This window comes from Heliangelus exortis, chromosome 10 (assembly GCF_036169615.1).
Source record: "Heliangelus exortis chromosome 10, bHelExo1.hap1, whole genome shotgun sequence".
In the NCBI taxonomy this organism is placed as follows: Eukaryota; Metazoa; Chordata; class Aves; order Apodiformes; family Trochilidae; genus Heliangelus; species Heliangelus exortis.
Window position 1 is genome coordinate 21,304,816 of NC_092431.1, and position 26,866 is coordinate 21,331,681.

The window sequence follows — 26,866 nt, forward strand, 5'->3', positions numbered from 1 at the left end:
TTTGGTGGGGAAACACCCCAGTGTAACTGGTGCTGGGTTCTTTGGTAACTGAAAAGGACTTTGTAAATTTTTTTTTCTTTATATTTAAACTGTTACAAGAAGGGCTGGAAACCACTCAGATTTCATTCTGCATTAAGTAGCATTATAATTGCTCCTTGATTTAAAAAAAAAGAGCATGTAAGTTATGGTATTTTAAATCACATGCCACACGATATTTAAAAAATTACTTGAATTAATTTAATTCATTACAATTATTTTGGAACTTTTTTTTTTCCTTTGCTAATACAGGCTAGCAGTGGCAGTGTGAAAAATGAGAGAAAATTAAAACTGTGGGAAGATAATCTAACCATAGTTTAACTTGGATATATTTCATTCTTCAAGAAGTGAAACTTTAAAAAGAAGAGCTCAAGGTGTATGGAAGTTAAAAAAAAAATAAAAAGTAACTCCATCACACCATAAACACAGGTCACAAAATTCTGCCATTCCCAGAAGACAGGAATTCTGGGCTGTCCCAAAGGATGTATCCTGGTGCTTCCTGGCACTGTGTCCTGGGAAGGGCCCTTCAGTCCCAATCTTTTGGCTGCAGAGATGCAGGAGCTGAGCTCAGCCCTGGGAAGCAGTAGATGAGATAAGGTTATTCCCTTCTGTGCTAACTTGGAATTCTGTTTTGCTGATGTGTCATTTGCTGGTTTCACTCCTATAATCTGTTGTTAGCAATTATGTTTTATAAACAATATATCCTCCCTTTCTCCCTTGGAGCTGTTTAGCATAAAATAAGCAGATTTCTAAAAGGAGGACAAAAGCTGTAGATGTACTGGGGGCCTGGAGCCCTATTTTTTCAGGTTTTTTGCCTCTCTGGTGTCCTTGCAGGCAGAGCAGTAGTGATTGGTATGATCTGTTCCTTCTTCAGAGTATATTTATACTCTTTTTTTTTCCCTTTATTCTGTGAAAGTGACATTATCTGCAAAATATTATCCCCTTCTCTCTGCTCTGTGTTAAATATTGACAAAGAAAAAAACCAAATATACACGCTGAAACAAGCTGACCTGTGGTACAAGTAAAGCAAATAACGTCCTTGGAGATCTCTTTTGCTATTACAAACTGGTTTTCACTGTTTTTTTTTTAAACACCACAAATCTCAGCTGGGGAAGCCAAAGACTCCTCCAGAGTTGCATTGGATTCAGGGCAGGATTGAGTGAAATGTCCTTGTCTTGAGAGGTGAATTTGTAAAGAGGTGGAGTGGGCTGGCTGTGTTGTTAGCAGCTCTGCTTTTACCTGAGTTGGTGGGGTTTGGAGTGGTTTCTTCTGCCCCCCAGCACTCATCTGTGGCAGGTATCAGGGGAGAGCAATTCTTTAACCACAGAGAGTGATATTTGGTAGTACCTGAAAGTATTCAGCTGCTTTGGATGCTGCCTGGAGTCTTCTTCTTCATAAAAATCTTCTTTATCAAGGCCCAAGAATCTTCCTCTGCAGCTCATTTAGAAACTGTTCATAAATCAAGAAGTTGAGAATAACCAAGAGTAGGAAAATGCAGCTAAAAATGCACGTGATGTGCCAGGGGGCTGTGCAGGAATCAGGTGCAGGAATTGCAAGGCTTGGCAGGAAAAACCAGACCTTGGCCCAAGTGGAGGGGACCCGGGAGGTTTGTGGGACCTCCTCTCTATCCATTTGCAAACAATTCTGTCTTATTATTTACAACATTATTAAACTGAAACGTGAATTTGCCATAGCAACCCAGGCATCAAACGTTGCTTCAAATTTGTTGCTGTCCAAAATTACAGCACCTCCTGAAAAAAGGAACAGTGCTCTGTGGAAGCTGAACTCTTGCCAGGTGTTATTAGCAAAATACAGCTTTAATATACAACACATTTTCCCCAGTTCTTAGAGTACTAAGGGAAGGTTGCAATTGCAAACAATCATCATATATAAAATGAGCTATTTCAAATTAATCTGGTTTTTAGGGAAAAATTAAGGTGGGGGACATACAGCTGGCAGTGGTGAGACAAAGTCCCCCTGAGACATTTCCATCATGTGGGTGAGAGTTTCTGTGCCACTGCCTTCTTTCTTCACTGGAAGGAAACCAAACCAGTCCCAGGTCAGACATTCATTCATCCATTCTGCTCTTTCCATTTAACCTGTCCCTTTGCCAGAAAAATACTGGAGCATCCCCCAGATGACATAATTGTACATAAATAAATGTTTATTCAAATCCCCTCCTTGCAGTCACTTCCCACTAACAACACACCAGAGTCAGCTGCATTTCTGGAAAGAAAAATGTGTCCAGAAGTTTTGTTGGTTATGCAGAATGATGCTTGTTTAATTGACCCTTTGAAAGTTTCACATGGTTAGAAAGGTGTGTATTTAGGTGTGTGTCTGTGTACCTCTGTCTGTCTGTCTGTCTACTCATATAACACTTGGACTTGGACATCTTTTTCCCTTTTTTCCTGTTATTCTCAGGTAGGCATTACTAGTAAGATTTATGCTAATCATAAACATAAAAAAGGTTTGTTGTTGTGCCCATCAATTTTATATAACTGATGTACATATTTTTTTTAATTTTTTTTTTAAGTACAGTTTGGAGAGATTAAGCCATGTGTACATTTGGCATAAGAAAAGAGCTGTATGAAAAGGAACAGCTTTCTCCCCTTCTTTAGAAATTATTTCTTGCTAGTTAAGTGATCAGGAAAATCAGGCAAATCACAGCTATTTCTTACACAGCTATTTCTTACTTGTTCACTCTGCAGTGAACAAATACTTGAACAGGAGAGCTAACCCCATCTTCCCAAACACTTCTAGAGATGTTCAGGAATTTGTTTTCAATAGGAGATAACTGGGAGCCTTTTCTGCACATAACAGTGAAGAAGAAGCCCCAGACCTCTGAATTTTGGTCTTGTTTCAGGGAATCAGTGCTGTGTAAGTATTAAATGTTCCATTCTCAACCTTACATAAGAGGCAGAGGTTTTTTTTGTCCTTGGTCTTCACAGAAGAAATTCATTAGTTTGAGCTGTGGTTTTATTAATGCTCAAAGTCAGGGGAAAAGCCAGGACTGACCCCTATAATTCCATTGCTCTGCTCTTTGGAAAAAATTGCCTTTCTGTTCTTTAAGCTCCTTGGGATAAGATCTGTCTTCCCAGCAGTTTCAGCCTGTGTACAGCACAACAGAAACAATGCTGGGGTACAATAAATGCTTCACAATATTACCAATTTGAGTGGATTCAGGTCTGGCCCATGTAATTGCAGAGTGTGTCCAGATGCTGCAGTGATCCATACCTTGTAAATGCATATAATGATAAACAGAGAATAAAGGTTGGACTAAACAAGGCCAGAGTTCTGACCTCCTGGCTGGCTGGCAGGTAGGGAGTGGATGTGAAATAAAACATCAGCACATCAGCACTGGTTGGCACTGCAGCACCTCCCTCCAGGGAGATCTGAGGATGTGAACGGGCCCTCTGAGCAGCATTCAGAGCACTGAGAGCTGGGTGCAGCAAATCCTCACTCTCTAATGCCCAAACTTTTTATGATTTGCCAGTTGATTTCAACTTTGGGAGCTGAGTTCAGCCCTTTTTTTCAAAACATAAAGTGTTCTTTAAATGGGTTTCTCACAGAATAATTGCAGAAGGATGGCACAGTCTTATTAGGTACTTAAAAGGAGGTTCCCTCTAATTTATCATCAATCTGTATGTTCATTTCATGATGTCCCATGGGCACTGGGACAATCTTCCAAGATCAGTGGTATCTGTAAAAAGCCATTTAACTCTTTTCAATGATAGAAACCAGTTTAATCTCACCCAACAGCAACGCAGGGTAACTTTGGCCTGGGTAAGAATTCCCTTGGCTGTGCCAATAGATTTCCTGTCTTTTTCTTAACTTTCCATGTTTCAAGCCTCCTTAGGAGCATCTCTCTGTTATTTGTTCTTGAAACTACAGATGATAGGGTTTCCACAAAGGTGGAACAACACCTACTTAATGTTAGAGATGAACACAGGTGCTTCATGAAAAGGTGAGGCACTTGAAAATAGACTTTATTAATGTTTCTCCAGAGGTGGAAAGAGCCTGAAAACTAATCTTCTGACATGAAGATCTGTACATGAAAGAAGAGGACAGCAGCAGCTTACACTGTGAGCAGGGAAAAGCATTAAGGCAGCTGATGCAAGCAGGGACACCCAGGATCTGCACAGATCTACAGCACTACTCATGCTGCTTACATTTTTTTTTTTTTTTTTTTTTTTTTTACAGGTGAATATGAGAACAAATTTCAGGTCCAGAAGCTGAGCTTCATAGTTTTGTCATGACAAAAATGCAGCCTGGCTGTGCTGGCAGGTAAGGATCACTTTGTGCTATAGAAAAAAGTTGGGTTGAAGCATAACAGTCTTCAGGAAAGGAAAATGGGAAATAAAACACCTTTGCTGAGGTTCTACTTTCATACTAAAGGGCTCTTCAGGCAAAGTGTGTGCAGGGGGTTGTTGGCATTAGAAATGGAGAGGCTCAGAAGCAGTTGCCATAGTCAGTGTGTTCCATGTACTCTGAGGATTCATTAAGTGCTCAATAATTACTGGTACCAGTGAAACAGAGGCAAGAGAGGGAAAAATTAACAGTCCGTTCATACAGTAACCAAAGAGGAGGAAAATAAACACCACCAAAGCCATAAATATGTCACAAAAGGTTCAGAAACGTCTGTTTCCAGGGGAACAGAAGGTTCCATTAGAATTATGGCTTTAGCTCTGGAGAAGAATTCAGTTGCACCACAGGTGGTTGTCATAAAAATTGTGTATATTAGGGGAAAAAAAAATCACAGTGTTGTCTGGTGCAAAGTAAGAATAATTCTGTCCAATACCTTCTGGCAGGTTTTATTTAATGAACTGTGGTAATAAATACACTGTATAACTGCATGATGTATGTGTAGTAGGACTATACATGTATAAATGCTGCAAACATGAGGGGGTTTTTGTGCACTGCCCTCTGTGAGAAATCCACTCCATCCTCTGAAAATGTTATTATTGAAAAGAGCAGAGAGGTTGCAATGAATGTGCCCAGAGGGACAGAGCCCAGTGCTGCAGGATGCTGAGGGGCTTTCTCTCTCACTGCTGTCACTACCTCTGCAAATTTTGCAAGGGATAAGGGTTCCTTCATATTTTCAGAAAGAGCAATGAGTGTGTATTTCCATGGGCAGATGGCTCAGACCCCACAGCCACTGCTGCTTGGGATTTATGTGGGACAGCAGGAGAGATGAGGTCCAGTTATACATCACCCAGATAGAAAAAAAAAATGTAAAATTATGCCAGGACTCCCTCTGTCCCACCTTGTGTAGGAGACACGAGTGAGGAGATGACATTTGGGTTGTCTGCTAAATGCATTTTTAGGCTGGCTGGGGAATGACTGCTCTTACATGGGCATTAAAAACATTAATTTTTGCTTCAGATACTGGGTAGGTGGCAACAGAACAGTTGAACAATTTATGGAATTGGTATTGCCCATTTCAAGCTTTCCCACTCCCACTGTGGTCTGTAAGCTGCAGATTCCCAGTGAAACATACACTTCTTTTCTGAAAAGAGAATATTGTACTATTGTTGCCAGAAGGTCCCAAGCAAAAAACAAAACAAAACAAATAAATCAACTGTGATAAAAAACAACCACAAAAAAACCCCAAACAAAAGCCCTCTTCTGCTGCCATCTTGCAAAACAAAATCTGTCAGGCATGATTTATTAGTAAAACCAGCTATGGACAGTTAATCATGTGCATCTGGATCTAATGAACAAATGCACAGCCAAAATAATTTATTTTTTTTTTCCCCTGGAGTTTAAGTGAGGTAATTCATCTGTACTTTAACAAAAGCCTTTATTTCCACATGAAGAGGTGGACAGCCATTCAGTCAGACTTGATTGAAATTGCTTCAGTCACTTCAATTGCCCAATATTTTCATGTTAACTCGGAAAAAAGGAATAGAAGGGGGCATGCATGGGCCATTTTGACATAGGGGAACTTCTGCCTCTACCTTCAAGTTGTTTCATGTCTAGAAATGTGTATAAAAATATTTATGAATTAAATATAACACAGAGAATGTGATAGACTTGCACTAACATAAAACATCCCAGTGAATTAGGATCATAAATAACAGGAAGTATATGTGGAATTAAAAGGCTGGGATTTATTCATCTCTACTCTTCTGGGTAGAAAAGCTCATTTTGAAAGCAGATGCTCCTGTTACTGTAACAAATTTTCTGTTTAAGTAGAAAAAAAAAAGAAAATTTGAGTGGGTGTTCACTACTCTCAGCTGGCAGGGAGGATTTTTAGCAATGGCTCCAGTGATGAATTGCCCAGGTTTGGTTTCCTGAGCATCAGTAGAAGTGGGCTGGGTGGATGTGGGGCAGCTCACTGAGGTCAGGAGCCCTTCTGGCACCTTTAGAGTGAAACGTGTGAATCTTTGTACAACTGGGTTGTAATTCTCTTTAATAGTGGCTTAATTTTAATATCATGCAGCTAGCAGGCTGCTTTTCTTTCACTCCATTTTTTTTTCTTGGAAGTGTGCCACAATTCTTTTAAAGGTGCTTTTGAATTATTTTTGCATCTCTGCTTAGCAGAGTATCAGGGACTCTTGTGTCGAGTTTTTCCCATTAATTTAGGATTTGCAGCTAAATACAGGTGACAGGATTTAATATATGAATAATCCACAGACCATTTAGCAGTAACATTTTGCTGCAGAGGTTTCTTTTGAAACCAAACTGTCAAAATACAACAAACCCAAGTGACTGAAAGGAAGCTGGACAACTGCAAGTAAAGTAGCTGTAGCTTATGTCTGACTGAAATAATCAAATAATGGCTGATGACTTCTTCATATTCAGGGAGCCTTCACTGACTTTGTTACAGCCTCACATTCTTTTTTTGTTTCTGAAAATCCTTTATAACAGGAAACCAATGATCTCTGAAGGGGATGGATCTAATCAGCAATTTTCTTCTTGCTCTGAAAGTTAAAACTGGCAATTTTTTCCATGCAAGAATTTCAGCTGGAGCTTGCAACCATACAGGAAAAAGAAGCCTTCTGTAAGAGGTATTCGTATTGGTAAGTGGCATAGTTCTTACATGTTATTATTTTTGTGTAAATAACAAATCTTTAGACTAATGAAGAGAAAAATTACTTTCATCATTTAGCTTAGCTTCTACGTATCATAAAGTAACAGATATGACAACAATGTAAAATGAAAGAAGATATATATATATATATATATATATATATTACAGCCAACTACATAAGAAGCTAAATTAGCTAAATATTGACCTCACTATCTCTGTTATTTTTAAAAGCTGCCCAGGGTGGCACACAAGACCAAGAATTACTCAGCAGTCTAAAAAGAGTAGAGTTCTACATGCTTCCAGCCACCCTTTATTTTTCAGCCAGTAAATAAAATGGATCATGTTTGGGGGCTATATCTAGTTTTGCCCATTACTTATTGTTTGATTTTGGGTAGTGCTCAGTAGCTATTTTTTTACACACAGTTTTTATGTTGCATTGGAAAGGCCTCTACAGCCCTCTGTGCTACCAGAGAGAAAAGTGGGAACATAAGAGTAGTCTCTAAAAGAGGCTCCTACCATTCAACTTACTGTAGTTGGAGATTTCACATTCTCCTTATATATTTGTATTATTTTATATTCACATTTCTAGCAGTACAATATCCAGTTTGCAAGAATCCTTTTAAGTGAAAGGAAAGAACCTACATGGCATAGCTTAAAACTTTCAGGCTGAAAAGAAGCTGTTGCTGAGAAGCTGCAGGGAATCACTTGCACACTTCCCTTCCAAATCTAAAGCAGTGATTTAGATATTGAGAAAGTCTTGAAAATAAACAAACTGCATTAAGATCACCTTCATACCCTATATTTCCACAATTATACAGCTTAAGCAGGGGGGTTTCTGACTGTCTTACTGAGTTGCTATCAAGTCACATATGCTAAAAATAAAAAATAAAAAATTACCACCCCAATCTGTGTGCTTACAAATAAACCAGGCCAGGAAAAAGGCAGCTCCTGAAACCACTCCTTACCAGAAAGCTTTGTACTTCCCTTTAAAGGGAAAGAGGTTAAAAAAAAAATCAAATTATAAGTGAAAACTTTTATCAAAAAGGATTAAACGTTCTGGTTTGGCATTTAGGATAGTTCAGTACAGGACATTTTCAGTCTTGCTTAGCCCTAGGGTACTTCATGTGCTGGAAATCCAGTTATAACAGAATCCTCTGAATAAAAGATGTCTGTGGTTTGTTTTTTTTTCCAATAAGATCCCCTCCCCAAACCTTAAAAATTGCTTGTAGGTTAAAACTCTTTATAATCTATCAAGTTACACTGAGGAGAATGTTTTTACTGCTATTTTATGAGTCCATAATATAAAGCTTTATAAGACAATTTTGCACTAAAGCATCTTCAATAAAAGATAGAGTAATGACTTTGCTACAAGCAAAAAAAATCTGAGCTACTTGTGCAGTGCCTGTGAACACGTTTAACATGTGTACATAGCTGTACTCCAGACCAGTCAATAAAACAGGGAGCCTCTAAATTTTTTATGATCAAACAATTGGAGTGTTGTTTTTTTCATAATTTGACTCTTGCTTTCTTCCTTCACTTGCATGTGGAGGGATAGGAGACTGCACTATTAATCAGTGCTCTCAGACAAAGAGCAGAAAAAAGTTTTAACCTGAAAAAGTTTTAGGTTAAAACCAGAAGAGATTTGTGGGCAGAATAGGTTTAGTCAAACAATTTACACAACAAAATTAACATAAAAGATGGTAGCTTTTTTTTAAAGTTAGATTGAGAGTTATCCTTGCTCACGTCTGCTGTGGTTCAGTTGTACAACTGCAACCTGAAGCAAATTTTCCAAGCAGAAACAAAATACTGGTTAAAAGCAGAGAAGCAGCAGCTCCTGTCTGCAGTATGAATTCAGTTGCAGCTGAAATGATCTGTGTACATGAGTGATTTTGCTGAAAAGCAGTCATATTCCAGGGTTTGTGCCAAAAAACTGAATTAGCATGGATGGTTACAAGTAGAGCTGTGACAGTGGCTCCCTCAAGCAGCTATTGAAACAATAATTAGTCACTAATATTTCCAGTTATTTACTCCACTATAGTCCTGACAGTTCCAATCTCTCATGTTGCTTAAAAGTTATTACTTTATTAGTGCTACAGACTGCACTTAAGTGTTCATTTTGATACCAAGTCTAGATATGATAGTTAAAAGTGGCATTATCTCATAGCAGTGGTGAATTTAAAAGTACAACTATATAAGGAAGTACTATCCCATTAAAAAAACATTTGTAAAATATTTTTTTCCCATTCTTTTGTTGAATATCTTATGGAATATATTAAGCTACTTTTTAATATATATATAGGTGCACACATATGTGTGTGTGATAATTGATATATTCTTGGTAAAGCATGTCTGTTTATATCTATCTATCTATACATTTATAGATATATGTGTGTCTGTGTGTGTGTGTGTGTTGCCTTGAGGATTTATAGTGGTACTTATTTGTTTTAAGAGATTAGAGAAAATACCCCTGCAATAGTCCTGAAAGCTTTATTGAGGGCTCACTCACCATCTGTTAGCTACAACTGACTTCTAAGAAAAACCAGAGTAATACAGAAAAGGTTTATTCTAAAAAATAAATTGCATTTCATTGATCATATGGGTAGTATTTTTTTGTATAGAGCTTCAAAGTAATACAGAATACAATATACAAGATTGGGTGTGTATAGACTCCACTACTATCACTCAGGAGCTACAAGAAAAAAAAGTTTTTCTTAAGTTGTCCTCTCCTGACAATTGCATGTACTTCTTCCTCCCATTTAGTCAAAAAAGGTGCATTTTATTTTGGCAGCCTGGCATGTTAGAAACTTCTTTCGAGCACTTTATTTTTCCATTTCATCTCTCCACTATGTGAAAAAATGACTTGTTCCTTGGAAAAGGAAGTTTTCTGGGTGTTATCTGAAACAAGCAATCTCCAGTCTCCTGCTGTGAGAGATCCAGATGACAGATAGGATTTGGCATGAACATGTTAAGCAGTCCACAGATATTATCAGGGTTGTTCTTCAGCCCCAAGTGAATACTAATGGCATGTGCTTGGTATTTCATTACAACTTTTGAGAACTCTTAATTAATGGAAAAATACTTCTATTCTCAGAAAAATGCAGTGCTTGCTATTAAGATTTTGTGCAAATGTGATGTGATTTGAATAACTTTTTTTGGTGATTTGAATAACTTCTTTGGCTGTCACTGTGGAGCTGCCTAGACCTGAGCTAGATCCTTACTGCATTCAGGACTGACTGGTTTGAAACTTTTCCTGTGCTGTCAGCCTTCCAGAGAGCACTTTAGGAAAGAGATGAAAAGAGATGAAAATAGCAGTGTCTTTCTGTGCTTTTGGATACAGGTGGGAGCCATTGGGTATTGAGTTCAAAAGAGACTGTAAGATTCTACTTCCTAAGAGGCCTGAGATGACTGCAAGTTATGCATCCCCTTATGAGCAGTTTGGGTTGGTTTTCTCCTAAAACCACCATTATGGGTTTTTTTAGATCATATCCCTTTTCTAAATAAGACCAACATCACCAAATGTCCTTCTTTATTATGGGTTCTAAGAACATGTAGCCTACAATAACAAATAAGGGTTTTTAAAATATGACAACAGGGAGTGAAAAACAGAAGAAATCTGTGCCACAGACAACACAAGTAAGGATGTGGGAGCTCAATTCAGGCACAGATTGAAATAAGATGAATACAGAATTATCACTTGAATTTCTAAACTGAGCAGCAGCAGGATTTGCTGACTGAATTATCTTCATTCACCATGTGCAGCATGTCAGATACTATTGTGAACTAGAGAGTATTTCTCAGGCTATCACTTCTGCAAGATACTCTACCAAAGAAGCTAAAGACTGAACACAAACAGTGTAATAATTTATATAGAATTATATAATTATATAGATTAGATGATATATTATATCATTATATAATTATAATCATATAGAATAATTTGTGTAGTGTGCATTTTTCAGCCCTTCAGTATTGGTTCTGTCAGCCTCCTACCCCATCCCTTCCCTGCTCCTGAGGAGCAAGGCAACCTCTCTGATTTTTTCCTCCTCCACCCTCTACCTGCCAAGATTTTCTTTGTTGAGCTTTGTGTGGCATTAGGAAACTTTCTTCTAAGACTTTAATTCTCTTTTTCCAAGTCTGCTGTTGTGTGAGAGTTACAAACCAGTGCACTTGCCCTTTGGGTAGCCCCTCACATAAATCCTTTAGGCATTGCAGATCATTTTGTTCTGAGAAGGGAGTTTCATCTGTGCTCAAGGAAATTTAGAAATAAACATCTGCCACAAGACCTTTTTCAACAACAGCTTTCTTCATGTGCTGCTACAGTGGATATCCAGCATCACATCTATGGTTTAGCTGAGGAGTAAAGGGTCTGTCTTCCGTCTGCTTCTGAAGAAAGCTATACTAAAAGGTAAGGTTTTATAGAAAAAAAAATAATAAAAAAAACCAAACAAAAAACCCCCCAAACAGTGGAAAAAAACCTTAGAAAATTGTTAATGTCTCTCTCAGTGTCAAGACCAAATCAGCATATTTCATATGTCCTTTGATAACAGCTCCCCCCTTCCCTACCTTAGCTCCTCTGTCCCTCTCTCAGCATGATTAAAATATGCTACTGCTATTTTCTTTGAACCAGTATTTTTTTTTAAAAAAGACAGGAACCCATAAGTAGCAGTAATTGAATAAAACGTTGCTCACACAAACTTTTAATTGGCAGCTATGACAAACTTTTAATTGGCTATTGTGGCCATTTTTACTTATTTGTATGACACAATGCTTGGGGTCTAGTTTTGTTATTACAAGTTAAAAGATTAAAGGACGAAGCACGTAATGTGCCATATCAGAGACAAATAGATACCACTGATCCCTTTTACAGAAACGTAGGGGAAAAAATAATAATAATAAAAAATTACATATACAGAAATAGGAGAGAGAATAGTTCTAAAGACAACTGGAAATCTTTCTTGGAAAATGACACTCTCTGGGTGTATTTGAAACCTGATTATTTGAAAAAAGTTCAGGAGTCTGTGTTTAACGATCTTTTTCTGCAAAGATCCAGTGTGTCTCCTAGAACATGATATTAAATAGCAAGGCAGTGATTAAAGACTGATAAATGGCTGCTGAGTACATTTTTTTATTTGAGAGTTTGGCTTCATTCCTCCTTGTAAATGTCTCCTAAAAGATCACTGCAGAAGAAGTAGCAGTTTGTATCTGATTCTTATAACATCAAATGCAGAATGAAGGCTTTTGGTCCAGCTTGTAAGTAACCTCCATATGGAAAGCTTCCTGTCTCGTTTTTCACTTTTCTTTTCCCCCACACTGAAAAATCAAGTGGCCACTTTTTGCTATTTTCTGCTGTTATAGTAGGTAACTACTGAGAAAACAATATCAGTGCCTAAAGAAGACAATACCAGAGGTCTTAGTTTAAAAATAGCTTGTGGAGATAAGTGGGTCAGATCTAGAGCAACCCCAGTAGCATTTCTAGGTCATTCATAAATAACCAAATGAATTAATCAAGCTTGCAAAATTCTCATTCTCATCTTGCAAAAACCCTTCCCATGGTTTGTTGTAGCTACCTATAAACACAGATAATCTGTTGAGGTACAAAGCTGAGATTTCTCTCCCAACAAACAGCCTGTTAATGCTGCAAATATGTGTATGTTCATGGGTACTTATAATGTGCATTTATGCATGCATTATAATGTGTAAGTACATTATTATGTACTTATAATGTGCATTTAAACAGCATTGCTAGGATGAGTTTGGTTGTGATCAGCTTATTTCTACAAAGACAAAACCACTGATAACTTCTTACTAATTATTCTTTGCTGATAATTTCCTCCATATAAATAAGTTCTCCTTCAGACTGTCTCTGCTCCCACACTGCCATCAGGCTTCTTTTCTGCTCATATTGTCCTCATTCTCTCCTTCCTACACACATGCCATTTGGTACCAGTTTTCTTTTTGAGGACACAATAAAAGTCACCTAATTAGGTAACAACAACTTAATGTATTAACTACATCCTTGTAAAACCACAAGAAATTTGTGGGACAGGTTTACTGCTGATGTTTTAGTACCATTTGCTTTCATTTCCTCCAGTCGTATTTTGACCCCTAGGAGTATTGGGGGTGAAATTCTGTAGAAATCCACTGCAGAAAGAAGTGGCAAACCTGAAGTGACTTTAAGAGCAGTGGGATTATTCCTCCAGTTCTCTGTATGGAATAAGAGGAGCTGTTCTCAGGAGAAAGCTCTGCTAAAGGAGCCCTCCACGTGTAGCAGTGTTTTATACACAGGACGTCTGGATACGCTGGGTTTTTAAACAAAGTTAGAACAATAGCAGCCTAAGCCAAGCAATAGGAATATGGGAAATGCCAGAAGGGAGATTCTGGGTCTAACTTCAGTTCAGAGCCCCTCTGTGCTTTGCTAATCCTATGGGTACTGGATTATTTTTGTTTTTCTTCAGCCCTCACTGAATCATCGGGACTCTGGCAGTCAGCAGGCCCTCATTCAGTATTTCACTGGGAGGACTTTGTTTAATGCCTCCTCCCCATTCCTAATGCTATTTAAACACAGTCAGGAGAACACTTTATTTCCCAAGAATTTATATCATGGCACCAGTCATTGCTTCACAGAGGATTTATTCTCCCAGGCCCCATTACTCTTCATTTGCTCTCAGAAGCTGGATGCGCAGGAGCAGGAACGTCAGAGGGGATAATTTAGGGGGTCTGCTCTGGAATACCCATTCTCCAAACTATCAAGACCCCATTTATTAAGAGTTCAACACCCACTGGCAAAAGAAAAACTTGTGATTAAAAAGGTTCAGTGATTTCAGATGTGCACAAGGTCCTTACTGCTGTGCACGCCACCATCATGTGCTGTGAAATACCTGAGCTCGGATGAAATAATTAATTTCATACCTGAAGCCAGCTTGTCAAGGTAGGACAGAGTTCAGCAATTTCTGTGTTGTTCTTAATTAACTTTACAGCCTGTCTTCTGAGTCAAGTGGTATAAATGCAAGTTTTGTGCAAACAGATCTATAGTACCAAACACCTTGTAAATATGTCCTTATAGAGACAGTAATTCTGTAAGAATAAAAAAGCACTGGGATTATAGAAAAACCTCAAGTGTTCTCAGTAGCTCCTGTGACTCATTTTTTTCCTCTTGTGGAAAACGTTTTGAGTCTTCAGAAGGATGCTTCTCTAACAATTAAAATGCACTTTATTTAGTCATCCATTTGCCAAGATGTTCTGCCTGATAAATACCAAATAAAGTATTTGCTGGATACATAGGACAGTTCTGAGTAAGGACTGTACCCTGAAGAAGTTAAAATGCTTAAATATGCCATTTGTGAAGATGCAGCATCCCCACTACAAGGAAAGGATAATCTAGGATAAGACTACAATAAAAAGGTGGATTTGTAATCAGGTATTACCTGAAGGCCTGTAATTATCCATTGTATTTTGTAGAGAGAGATACATTCAACATTTACATGGATAGTTGCTTGATTTTTTTGTTTGTTTGTTTGAGGGGGGTTGTTTGGTTGGTTTTTGGGTGGTTTTTTTTTCATTTTTTTAAATTGTTATTATTGTTATTATTTTCTTTTCATTTTCCATGAACACATCACTGAAGTTTTAGAATGAAATTTTTACATCCAGAACTGAAAATCAAACCAAAATGAACTTCCTAGAGTACTAAAGCCAAATTAATTACAGAAAATAAACATGTCATAAGTAAATTAGATTTTAATTGGATCTCTTAGGCAGTTTATGAACAAGAATGGACTTTTTATGCCTACCAGAAATACAAGGGAATAATGGTGCCATAATAATGGCAAAATGAAGCCCAAACCCACTAGGTATTACACAGGTCTGGTGGCATTTAACTCTTGCTCAGCTGGACAGTTGGTTGGCTTTACACTTAGCAGAAGCCTTCAGGACATCTGAATTTTATTTAGTTATGGGATATGTGAAGTGTGTGAGGGAAGATGATTTAAAGGCAGGTAATGTAATGTACATCATCTTCCTGCTAAATGAGTTCACCTAAAGGGATGTCCAGAGCTGCCAGCGTGCATCCCTTTGGCATTCATAGGATCCAAACGTAGATGTATGGCTTGGCTCTTGTTTATCATCTGTTTTTTTTCCTTTCAGTTATCAGACAGCCATTTCTCAGGCTCGAGATTCTCAGCACCACAGACATCATAAGGCCTGAAGGGTTTGAAGCCAGAGGAGCCTCCCTAAAATGTAATGTAGCACAGATGCTTCACCATGTCTCTCCTTAGCTCCCTGCTAAGTACCCACTAAGTTTTTCTTGAACCTTGAGATGTAGTCTAGCCACTCACTTCAGGCATCTGGGTAAAATAAATATTAAATTTAAAGTTGACCTCACACAATGTCATTTATTTATATTGGATTTCATCCTTCTGAGTGGCCTCTCTGTACGTATGAGAGGACCAACAATTAAGGCCTTTGCTTCAGAGAAAGGAAGGGCACTGGAGGTCACCAGCATTATGTATCAGATTTTAGCCAAGAAAACTTCTGTGAGTGTGTTATTAAATCACAAAAATTACAGATTAATGCTCCACTAAGAAGGGGGAAAAAAAATGCTGAGTTTGCTTCTGGACTGTTCTCTGATGCACTGGAAGTAAGGCTGGAGGCTGGAGACAATTAATCTTGGGACTGAAATTTAAGGCAAAATATTTATGTGAAGGACCCTTAAGACACATTTCTCTGTCCTTTTTTTAACTTCTCCAGAAGTCCTTGTAATACTCAGAAAAGTTTTAAACCATATTTTCTGGTCTCATACAGCTGTAGAATTATTTTGTTCCTCTTGGAATATGTAGAGGAAAAGTTTCCTCAGCATTAATGAGAATTTCACTAAATGGCTATGATATCAAATAGCCTTTCCCAAACCTTCCTCCCTCAAAGACCTCCCTAATCTTTCAGAGGAAAGTAATGCAGATAATCTTAAAATGTACTAATTTTGCTCAGTTGAGGGATCCTGAATAAATAATGCACTTACCAGCAACACCAAACATGTTTTCAAACTTTCACTATTGCAGTCACAAACATTTTAGATAAGCCTTGAAGGAAATGGCTCCCAGCTGAGCCTGCAGGTACCCAACCCATAATAAATGTGTGCTTATACTTATATATAATGTTTGCTTACTTCCAAACTTGAAAAAGTGCCTTAAACACCAGGTTAGAGACTGTGTTCCAAGCCTGTACACTCAGTTTATGTAAGTTACCAGCTTCTCAACCTCTCTTCCCCCTGTCCAAATGCATAAGGTCTCTAAATAAAGGATAAAAACTTGCTGCTCATTGGTTTTAGAATGCTAAAAATATTGGCAAAACATGTTCCAATCTCTGCAAACCAGCCAGGCTGCTGACAGAAGTCATACCAGTCTCTTACTGAACATACACCGGTGTGCAACAGGAACAACTTCAATTGCTTAAATATTCAGAAGAAAAATAGAAGCAAGGTTCATTTTATAATACTGTATAACAAAAAATACTCACAAGTACCTCCTTGTTACAGGACAAGCTGGGCAGGACTCCTGTGCCTGTGAACTGGGCACAAATTTGCTGTCAGCACTGGGATAATACCTGTAGGTTATACACAATGTTGTAGATGAAAACCAGAAAGGATTTTGAGAACTTCACAGTTTATCCATATAAACACAACTGAGGTGTAGCTAGAGTTGAGAATACACTTTTGGACTGAATCTGTTTTCAAGCTTTCAAAGAAAACAAAAAAAGCAATAAAGTTTTGGAAAATTATTGTAATTGTTTTGGGGCCTGATGCCAACTTATCTTTAGTGTCCTAAAAGCTATTCACCCTCGCACAAGAGAACAGTTTTCAGAACACTTCTGTGGCTCTCTGATGACACAAAAATCAACTTTTTAGGAATGGCAGGAATTCCCAGGGAGCTGTGCTAATCTCTAGCACACAGCACATGCAGGTTCAGCACTTCACAGAGTCCCAGGGTGTACCAAACCAAAAAGGAATGAGGAATTTAGTGGTTGCAGATTATCTGTCCACGGACTTTATGTAACAGCCAGAATTAGGCAGCAAGATACCATGGCATTACGTGCAATAAATCTGTCCTAGGCAGCTCTTATTTCATTTAAGCACTGTTCAAACCTTCTGTGAGCGGGGCCGAACGCTCTGTGAAGAAATGAAGGTGTGGAGTCCTGGCCCCACAGAGGCACTGGGAAATTTGCCATTGATTTATTGCAGCTATTATCTCGGCCCTGATCTTGAAAACATTTAATAAATAGAGTACTTCCCAGGGTGTTCCCTGGGGCCAGGCAGTGTTAGCTGAATAGCTGCCCTGTTAGGCGTGCGGGGAGGCAGCCTGAAACTCCACCAGCAAGGAGCTACAAAGAGCTGTCACATCAATACTCACCTGCCAATGGGGGGAGAGATCCTTTTTTTTTTTTTTTTTACCAGCAAGAGAATAAGCCCCCCCCTTTTCATGTTTTTAGTACTGCCAGGAGAAGATTCCTAATGCTGCTGTAGCTGCAAAAGTGCAGCTTAAAGAATGGATGGGTGAGGAATTAATTCCTTTTCTCCTTGGGGAGCTCCTTGGAGCTCTCCCTCTTGATCCTGGCTGGCATCCCTCATTCAGCAGCACGGCTTTATAACAAACTTCTGTACACCAGAGGTGTTCCTGGATATTTATGAAAGCTCCTGATCTGTTATTTCAGTTCCCTAGCATGAGCATAAATACAGCAAAGCGATGCAAGGATAGTCAGTCTCTGAACCACTGCTAAACAGCACTTCATAAAAATAAAATACCAACTCCAGCCACCCCCAGTTCTGTCTGCCTCTCTTTTTGCTGGTAGGAAACTTTACAATTAACTGGGAAGTCACACACAGAGGAAAACAGCCATGCAAAAACCTCTGCATAAGAAAACTGAAGTGTGCCTTACCTGTCAGTCCTGCAAAGTCTCCTGCACCATTTCTGCACTCACCCCCTGAGTATTACCCAAGCATCCACCAGAAAATCCTATTTTTCCAGGCATCTAGCCTTAATTTGATTGACAGAATATATTTTTCCAAGATATTCTTGGACACATAGAAGCTCGGTGGCTGCAGTATGTGTGGTGGGAGATGGATGTATGAGGCAATTAGAGATGGGGAAACCCATTTTCTCCTCTCTAATGGGTGTGATGGGTTCAGAGGAGAGCAGCAGAAGGTTTCCTGTTTCTCCCAAAGGTCCCACCTTCTCCCTCTGTGTGTGGGTGCATGCCAAGATGTGTGTGTGTGTGTGTGTGTGTGTAGGACTCTGCTCCTCTAGAGGAACATAAATTCATTTTTTTCTGGCTGCTCACCATGCACATTTGGGAAGCTTTACTCTTCTGAGCTGGTAGCTAAGAACTGAAGCAGAGACAGAGCAAATAATGCTGGGACTTGGGAACTGAGGAAACACAAATTTGATCTGCTGGGCTCTAAAGTACTGGTAGCAAGATGTGAGAATTATTTGCTGAAATGAAAGCCATTCCTACCTGTAACAGCCTTTGAAGCCATATAGTTTTCTGGGCTAAGGTCCATATCCTGAGGAACGTAGGAGAACTCCCACCTCTCATGAAGCAATCATCATCTTTCAAAGTGCTTGACAATTCATTTATGGGCATTTCTGCCTGGTCCCTGTGCACCTCATGGGGTTCTTACCCAAACCTTATCTAGAGACATTTTGAGGCAGAGCTTCCCAAGACTTTCAACTTTCTTTTCTACTCTTTTCTTTCTTTTCTAAGGTGAACACAGACTACTAGGGAATTCTCTGCTGAAGAATGGTATTAACCCAAAGCTCAGAAAAGGCTCCAAAGGGTTTGTCCAAGATAAGAGAAGCCTGCTCTGGGAAGGGGTTCTGGTTATAGAATGAAGCCTGCCAGAGGGGCTCATTTGTCCCCCCCTGTTCCCTCAGTTTCGGTGGGGAGAGTCCAAAGCTGGGCAAGGTCAGAGATAGCCCAGGACAAGAGCTTGAGAATGGGATTTGTTCTCAATGTAAACTCAGTATCCACTCTCATAATCCACATTTCATTCTAAACAAGTCAACTCAGAGCTAAAGCAGCGACCTGGGAGAAAACATTGCCTGAGCTTTCTTTCAGCATGGCTTAAATCTGTTGTTTCAGGTAACATTTTCTGACCTGGACTGGGTTTTCATTTCATAATCTTCAACAGAAAACCCAAAGCAACCTCCCCTCAATATTGTTCCTTTGACTATCCAAAAAAATATAAGGGATTTCAGTTGCCCTCATGGTGCTAAAGAAGGGGTACAGGCTCTGGCTCTTACCACAAGCAACACTTCCAGTTCTTGCAAATAAAATGGATCTGAGTTTTAGTTGAAGCATGGGTCAGTCTGACAAAAGACAGGTAAGTTTTGTGGCTTTAATAAAGTAACTTTGGCCTAAATTTCAAACGAACCTGAGGCAACTCAAGCTTTGGGTTTAAGTGGTTTCATATGTCTCTCAAGTGCAAGTCATTTGCCTTATTATTTCAGTCAAGAGTCTGAGTTTGCTCAGTCCTGAAAGCCAGAGTTAAATTCAGGGGTGTGAACCCATCTGGACTGAAACTGAAGGAAATGTTGGCACAAACCTCAGCAAAACGAAACTGCCAAAACATAAACCAGCTCTGATATATTCATCTATTCAGAAAAAAAGAGAGTTTAATAAAAGTGAGTAGTTTATCATAATCATCATCAATTTAGTCTGTGTTACTTGGATTTGAGGGAAAGGAAGTCACTTTCAGTCACCTATGGCTTTATGAACACTTTGACTATTTCAAGAAAAGCTGACATTTAAATATTTAAATCTTTTTCTAAAGTTTTCTACAGGCTAATCAAACCTACACTAGGTGGAGAAAAATTGAGGCATTTTGTTCTAAAACCTCTGAGAATGGGAATGGGAAGAAGAGGAAGAGGGAGAAGGAGTAAAGAAGAACAGAGAAGCCCAACATTAAACAGAGTTTGAAATCCATTAAAATCCAAGTCATGAATGTCTGAACTGGAAGAATTTTGATGGGAACTGTTAAGGTTTGGAGGAATTTTATGGCTTGCACAGGTTAATGTGTTCATTATTTGAATGGTGAGCTCATACCATGGTTAAACAACAGGCTGGGTCAGGTTATTAATATGCAGAATTTTTTAAATGTCAAGTTTGTTTTCAAGGATTAAGGAATGTCACTCATACTGTGAAAATGCTTGAAATGACACTGCTTGTCAAACACACAAAAGTGCCCAAGTGTTGTAACTAAGTGTTTAAAGCAGATTTCAGAAACTGAATAAAGAGTGTGACAAAGCAGTGTGTGTAGCAGACAGCTCTGAGCTGTTGTACTGAAAAAGGGCTCCTACCCAAACTGTCTGTGTTATAATGTGAGCATTGTTTCTCTGGCTAATTACTGCTGGCCCTGCCAGGGGGAAGCCTTGCTGGAAAGCAGCAGGAGTGCACACCTCCCATAGGCACTGAGTTTTGGAGATCACATAGGGGGAAAAAAAAAAAAAAAAAAAAAAAAAAGCTAGGAAAAAACCATACAAATGAAAACAAAGATCTAACAGTTTATTTTTCTGGGAATGAAATCACTGGAGTCCATAATGTGTTCTCTATATTTGTTGGAGCAGCCATACATGAGTTACTAATGATGGCCAGGAGTGTCAATGTGATAACCAGCTTTGTGTGGCTGTGCCACTGAAAACAGCCCCTTTCAACCCTGGGCCACTGCCAAAGTGTTCAAAGAAAAAATAGCTTTGAACTCAGGCCACTTTTTTTGTATCTTAAAAGCACTGTTCCATTCCATAGTGGAGGTACCCATGGAGCCAAAAGCCCACAGATAACTTACATGTACTTGGGAATGTAGAAAAGAAAGTGAGCAACACCTGAATGAGTGCAAGGAAAAGAATCAAATGGAAAAAAAAAAATCTATTCCCATGATTGGAACTAGGTATATTTTAGAAACTCACGTGTATATTGGAACTGGGAAAGATAAATCCTTACATCAACAGAAAGATTGCAATTTTCTTGCCCTAGAAGAAGCACAGCTTGACAAATTTACCTGTATTTTTTGTTGTTTGCTCCCTGCTGTATTTCTACAATAGGGGCTAAATAGCTAAAATAATTCCTTAGGATGAATATTTCCCTGAAAGTCTTCACTGCAGTTGGAGTTCAAGAGAAATTTTCCATGGAATATTGTAAAAAAGAGGTGAGAGTGAATCCTTTTAAAATGTAAATGAAACTTAAAAAGCTTTAAGGATTTAAAAATTAAAGTGACCATGGAAATACAAACTCTATTTTGATGTTACTTGTGTTCATTGGATTATGTATGAAACATAATTTTGAGGGGGAAAACAGGAAGGTAATAATATTACAACCTCATACACTTTAACAGCTGCCAACTGAAAGATGCCCAAATCCTCAGCTTCACCAGTGTGTTCTGATCCCTTCCTGCTGATATCAACAGAAATGGTGACATAAACCTTGTTGGGAAAGGATTAGGCCATGCATAAAAGTAGAGGATTTTAACAAAATTCCTTAAGACCACAGAATTCCTCCTACAACTTAGCACATTTTTCTTCTGCATGTATTAAACATCTTTTAGAGTTGATTATTAATTCAATTATCTCGCTAGTTAGATTTTCCGCTCAACTCCCACAGAAATGATGTACTTTAGAAAACCAGAAACTTTTGCTACTATTTTGTGATTCATAAATAAAACTTCACATATGAAAACAATTTGTAAATAAATAGGAAGTGAAAAGTCCTTTCAGGCTTTCAAAACACTGCTGTTGATATGCTAAAACATTAAGCAAATCAAGGTTAGCAACTAAGAACACTGCATGGCTTTAAGAGATTTCTATCATGTTTTTCTGCAGCTGTATTCATAATTATTATTTGTTGACAAGTGCTCTAATGTATTGGTTATTTATTTATTTATTCCCTCTTAAAACATTCAGGGGAACTTGGATATTTTAGCATCTTCTCAACGAGCTTGAGTCAGTTGATAGATAACTGTACAGTTCTTTGAAATCAGCAGTCCCTCTGAGCAATACAAGTAATCTTTGGATTATTTTTGGTGCAAAGCTTGAGAGGTTTGACCATGGATGTAGCAAACTTGGTGGTGTATTTTTTAGCGAAATGATAAAAAGTGAAATGGATAAATTTGGGACAGTAATAAAATCTCCCAGCAGCATGAAGCCTAGTGATAGTGTGGTGAAGAAACATCACACAAGGAGGGTTAACAAGCATGTGGCCAAGATGTGTGGGATATATCAAACTTTTATAAAACAGTTAGGCCAAAATACTCCAGCATTTTGAAAGATTTAAGAGCATGGATCTTCACAGCTAACTGAACCAACCCATCCCTGTCCTAAAGTAAAACAAGTAAAATTGATTCATATATCAGAAAACTCATCTCTAGTCTTCCACATATGATAGACAGCAGGTGCTGACTGCAGATTTGGGCAGGGGGAACATTCACAAAAACATTTTTGTGTCGTGTCCCATGCCACACACACACACAGAGCTGCACAGTCCTAGCTACTCAGGTGTGTAGAGGATGGGGGTAGAACAAGAAATACCTGCAGTGACTGGGAGAGATAGGTAAGGAATTATTATACTGTTCTTATCTCAGAGGCCTCTCAATCAGAAACGTCAAAAGTAATTAAATAATACCTTAGGTATCACATTGGGTTCATCTTTATCACCTCCAATGGGTTGGTAGCTCCTCCAGATGCCTACCTCCCACACAGAGTGCAAAACTCCCCTTTTTATCATGTTTCATTTAATGGCAACAAGAGGTTGGGAGCTTAATAAAAAGCCAAGTGCTAACGAGAGCCTCTTCAAAACTGTGTCAGAACAGAACCCAGCTCTGGGTGCCACGTGAATGCCTGACCAAATATTGCTGACTTCAAAAAAGAAAATAGCAGACAAGAACCCAAATGTGTTGCTCTGAAGCAATGCAGTTGCCTGTAAAATAGTTACAAGCTTTTCTTTATCATGCAGTCATCACCAAAATATGTGCTTTGGCTTGGAAAAAAAAAAAAAATAGCCCACCAGCAATATAAAAGGAACGGGAGAAAAAAGCCCTGTCCATTCCCCAAATGTGCCTTTGTGGTTGTGTCCCAGCCTGTCAACACTTCCCTTCCCAGCTGAAACATTATTAGAAAAACAGGGTTCTACCAGAGGCACTGGCCTCAAGAGCCTCATTATATAACATGGATAACCCCAGAGAGAACACAGAATCCAAACACTGCCCATCCAGAGCCCTCTTTGGTCAGGGCACACACACACGTGTGCTTCAGCCAAGTGTGCCAGCAGGTGAAGCTCATGAATGCACACAGCCAGAATCAGGAAAAAATCATGAGAAACTTGGCAGCTTTTATCAGACTTAGGATGGTAAAAGAAAAATTAAAAAAAAAAAAATCCCAGAGCAGGCAGTAAAAAAGTCTGGACATGAACTCACCCATGCACTCCTATTTCTTCCTGGGCATGTGTGGTTTTGTCTTCTGGAGGGGGAAACTGAGGCCTGTGAGAAAAGAGGTGAAAAGAAGGGTGAACATGGACTCCTTGGGAGATTTTCTCATGAGATAACTCAGGGTCTTGTGGTTGTATCTTAACCTCATCCCTTTGCAAAAAAGCTTACAGCGCTTTTACGGGTTTTTGCTCTCGGACTAAAAGCCTGCAGCTGTTCTGAAGGTTGACATCCTTCTAGCATATAATTAATACCATTTCCATTTAACTCACCAGTTAAACCTTAAACAGAATGCAAAGGCTGTGACATGTTACAGAAAAGAAGCAATGCCTATTGGACAGCTGAGTTGTTGGTGGCCTTTAACGCTGTGCCCTCTTGGTGTGGTGGCTGTGGTCACCATTTGTCACTGGAGAAATGTCAAACAGTTCTGGGCCTGGCAAACATAACTAGCACAGAAACTCTGCTTCTGCTTGCTTTCATCTCCTGAAACAGTTGCATTTGCTTGCAGAGTATGCACTGATTTATGGGCATACACCCTGCATATATGCATGTGGATTTCTATAGAAATATGCATAGGATACAGAGCAGCTCTGGGTGCAGTCTGGTGGAGTTTATCTCTACTAGATAGCCAAGAAAATCCTAAATTAGGAGGCTCCAAAACTAGGGTTTGAATCTCTCTTGACTGTCTGTGTTACAGAAAGTGTGGACATACTCTGCAGGTGAAAGATTAATTGTGAATAGTGATTCACAAATGCAGAAATTGCCTCGTAGATGAATTCTTCAGTATTTGGTGAAACCGTTTCTGCGAGCGTTTCTGCCTCTAAATTCTTTCTTTAGTGTATTAATGGAAAACAGGCATGAAAAGGAGAACAAGCACAAAAGAAGATGTTGCCTAAATATTGCACCATTTTTTCAGTGTGTCCACAGCTCCAGTCAACCAGCTGAACTGTGAATTACCCAGTGTGTCAGCCTCACAGGACGAGGTTCCTCTAGCAGAAGTCCTGCTTAGCACAGATCAGAAACACCACTTCATGGAATTAAAGTAATCAGTAAACAGTAACAAAGCAGCTGGCACAGTCTGTATCACTAGTAGACAAATTTGTCATGACTTAGCTAAAAGAATAATCACAAAAAATAATAACAAAACAGAACTTCCAACTCAGTGCAGTAGGGATGAAAAATACACCAGCAGTAGCATCAGAGTGAGGCTGTTCCCACAGCAGAACATTTTAAGAAATGTACTAAAGACTGTTGATCCCTGCTGTTCCTCTCAGCTTTTTATTGGGAATTCACTGGCTGAAGGATTTTTTCCTCTTTTCAAACCTTTGCTGGGGCTATGTCAGTGCCCAGAATGCACTCAGGATGCACAAGGACTGCTCTGAGCTGCTGGAATCACCTTGTGCTCCCCTCATGTTCTTTCCATCCCTGGCTGTAAGGTGGCTGCTTGGCTTTGAATTGGGATTATTAGTCTGGAAAGCCTTTAAGGTGTTGGGTCAGGCTGAATTTTAGACACCCAGTAACACAACACCTGCTCTGTCAAGAATCTGCTATCACTCCCCACATTGGGAGGTCACTGTGTTTGTAACTGCAGGGGGCACAATATCCCCCTCAAAATTGATTTTATTTATTCCCCCCTACCTTTTAAAGCCGACCTTAATATATTTTCTTTAATTTCTAAAGGTGTTCTCAGATTGACTACCATTGGTATGACTCCCCTAACCAGTATTTTTTATTACTGTTCTTCCTGGATCCCTTACATTGTTTTTTGTGTTTATATTTGGAGAGCCTGGAATTACATATTCCTTTTACTGTGTATAAACTCACACAATGTTTGTTCTGTTGCACAGGACTGAGTAGATAGAGCAAATGTGGTGTGCTGAAAGTAATACTGGGATCAGGTAATCAGGGACTTCTCAGTACTGCCTTCTCTCTTGGGCTCCAATACAAATCTGCATTATTTCAAAACCATATATTTCTACTTGTGTGAGGCCTGAGAAGAGAACATCTTTGCTTCTCTGCTGCCACAATCAGAAAAAGCCTCCCTGAACAGCCTGCACGACTGAAGCACTTCAAAAGTTCCTTGGGCTTTACTATGAGGCCAACACTGAAAGAATGACAAATGTCTTTCAGGCTGCTTCTAAATGCCTCTTGCAATCAAAAAGAGCTGGCAGCAGTCACTTCATATTTTTAAGTGGTCTGGTTCTTCAGCTCCAAATGGGTAGTTTTGGTTGGTACTGGATGCAAGCTGGAGTCAAATTTGAAACAAATTATTTCCCACAAAAAGCTGAATTGAGAAAGACAGTGATTGTGCAGGCAGCCTCAGCAACATCTGGGGAAATGCACCCTGCTCAGCTATTGACTTGAAATGGGGAATACTTGGGGTTTTTTGTTTGGTTGGGTTTTGTGGCAGGAGGTCTGATTGCAACTTCAGAATTGAGCAGTTGCTTATTGCTTGATACAAATTTTCAAACTTAATGCAGAGCTAATGAATGATCTGCTCCAACCTCCTGCCTGAATTTTCCCCTGGGAAATGCATTTTCCTGCTCAAGGCCACAGTTCTGCTGGGGTGCCACCCCTTTGTCACCAAGCAAGGAATGCAGCAGCAGCACAAAGTGGTTACTACTGTTCTATGAGAGATCCTCATAAATTCCAGCTGCTGACCATGTGTTCCAGCTTTTTATGTGCAAACTCCCTCTCATGTTAGGAAATGCTGAGCACATCTGCACATTGGCTCTTGCAGGTCCCCAGGCTTTGTGTTTGCACTGAGCAAACCCTCAGGATGTGACTTGGGCAGGAAAGAGCTGCTGAATGTGCCCCTCTCACCCCATAACCACTGCATCTTCTTTTCTAAAAATCAATCTGACTGCAGACACCAATCAGGTGACCATTAGGCAGTTTTACTTGTGTAAAGATAATCTGTGGAGATAAATGAAGAGATAAGAGCTCCTGTAATCACAGCAATGAGAAGGGGAAAGGATTTTGCCCTGACATCTGTGGCAATGCAGGATTGGGATTCAGAGGGGATGGCAGAGGGCAGGAGGGTTTGTAAGAAAAACCACCAAGGTTTTCACAGGGGATTGTTAGTGATGGTTAAAAGCCAGCAGGCATGACATTAAACCTAATATCTAGCTAGTATGTCGTGTCAGTGCTACTGGCTGCTGTCCTCAGGAGAAATGGGGTCTTTTTTTTTTTTTTTTTTCCTGGTTAACTTCACTGGAATGTGGAGATTATTTCTCAGGGGATTTGATCTGTTTACTAGTATGTATTTTCTAAATCCAGCCTAAGTCACAAAACCCTTATTTGTGTATAATATACTTATTTGTATACTGTCCCCAAAGAGT

The 26,866-nt window shown here is 39.2% G+C and overlaps 2 long non-coding RNA genes across 7 annotated transcripts in view; one reads left to right on the forward strand and one right to left on the reverse strand.

Moving 5' to 3' along the window:
• Positions 1-23,581, reverse strand: part of LOC139800593 (uncharacterized) — a 53,864-nt gene extending 30,283 nt beyond the window's left edge. For all 6 annotated transcript variants that reach the window (XR_011727819.1, XR_011727820.1, XR_011727821.1 and 3 more), the window contains exons 1-3: positions 23,517-23,581; positions 16,577-16,663; positions 1,384-1,485 (exon numbers count right to left, since the gene is read on the reverse strand). This is a non-coding gene — a long non-coding RNA (uncharacterized lncRNA). The remainder of the gene's footprint in view (positions 1-1,383; positions 1,486-16,576; positions 16,664-23,516) is intronic.
• Positions 1,133-16,797, forward strand: LOC139800594 (uncharacterized). The gene is made up of 3 exons (XR_011727825.1): positions 1,133-1,218; positions 15,209-15,301; positions 16,596-16,797. It is a non-coding gene; the product is annotated as an uncharacterized lncRNA (long non-coding RNA).
• Positions 23,582-26,866: the final 3,285 nt, after the last annotated feature.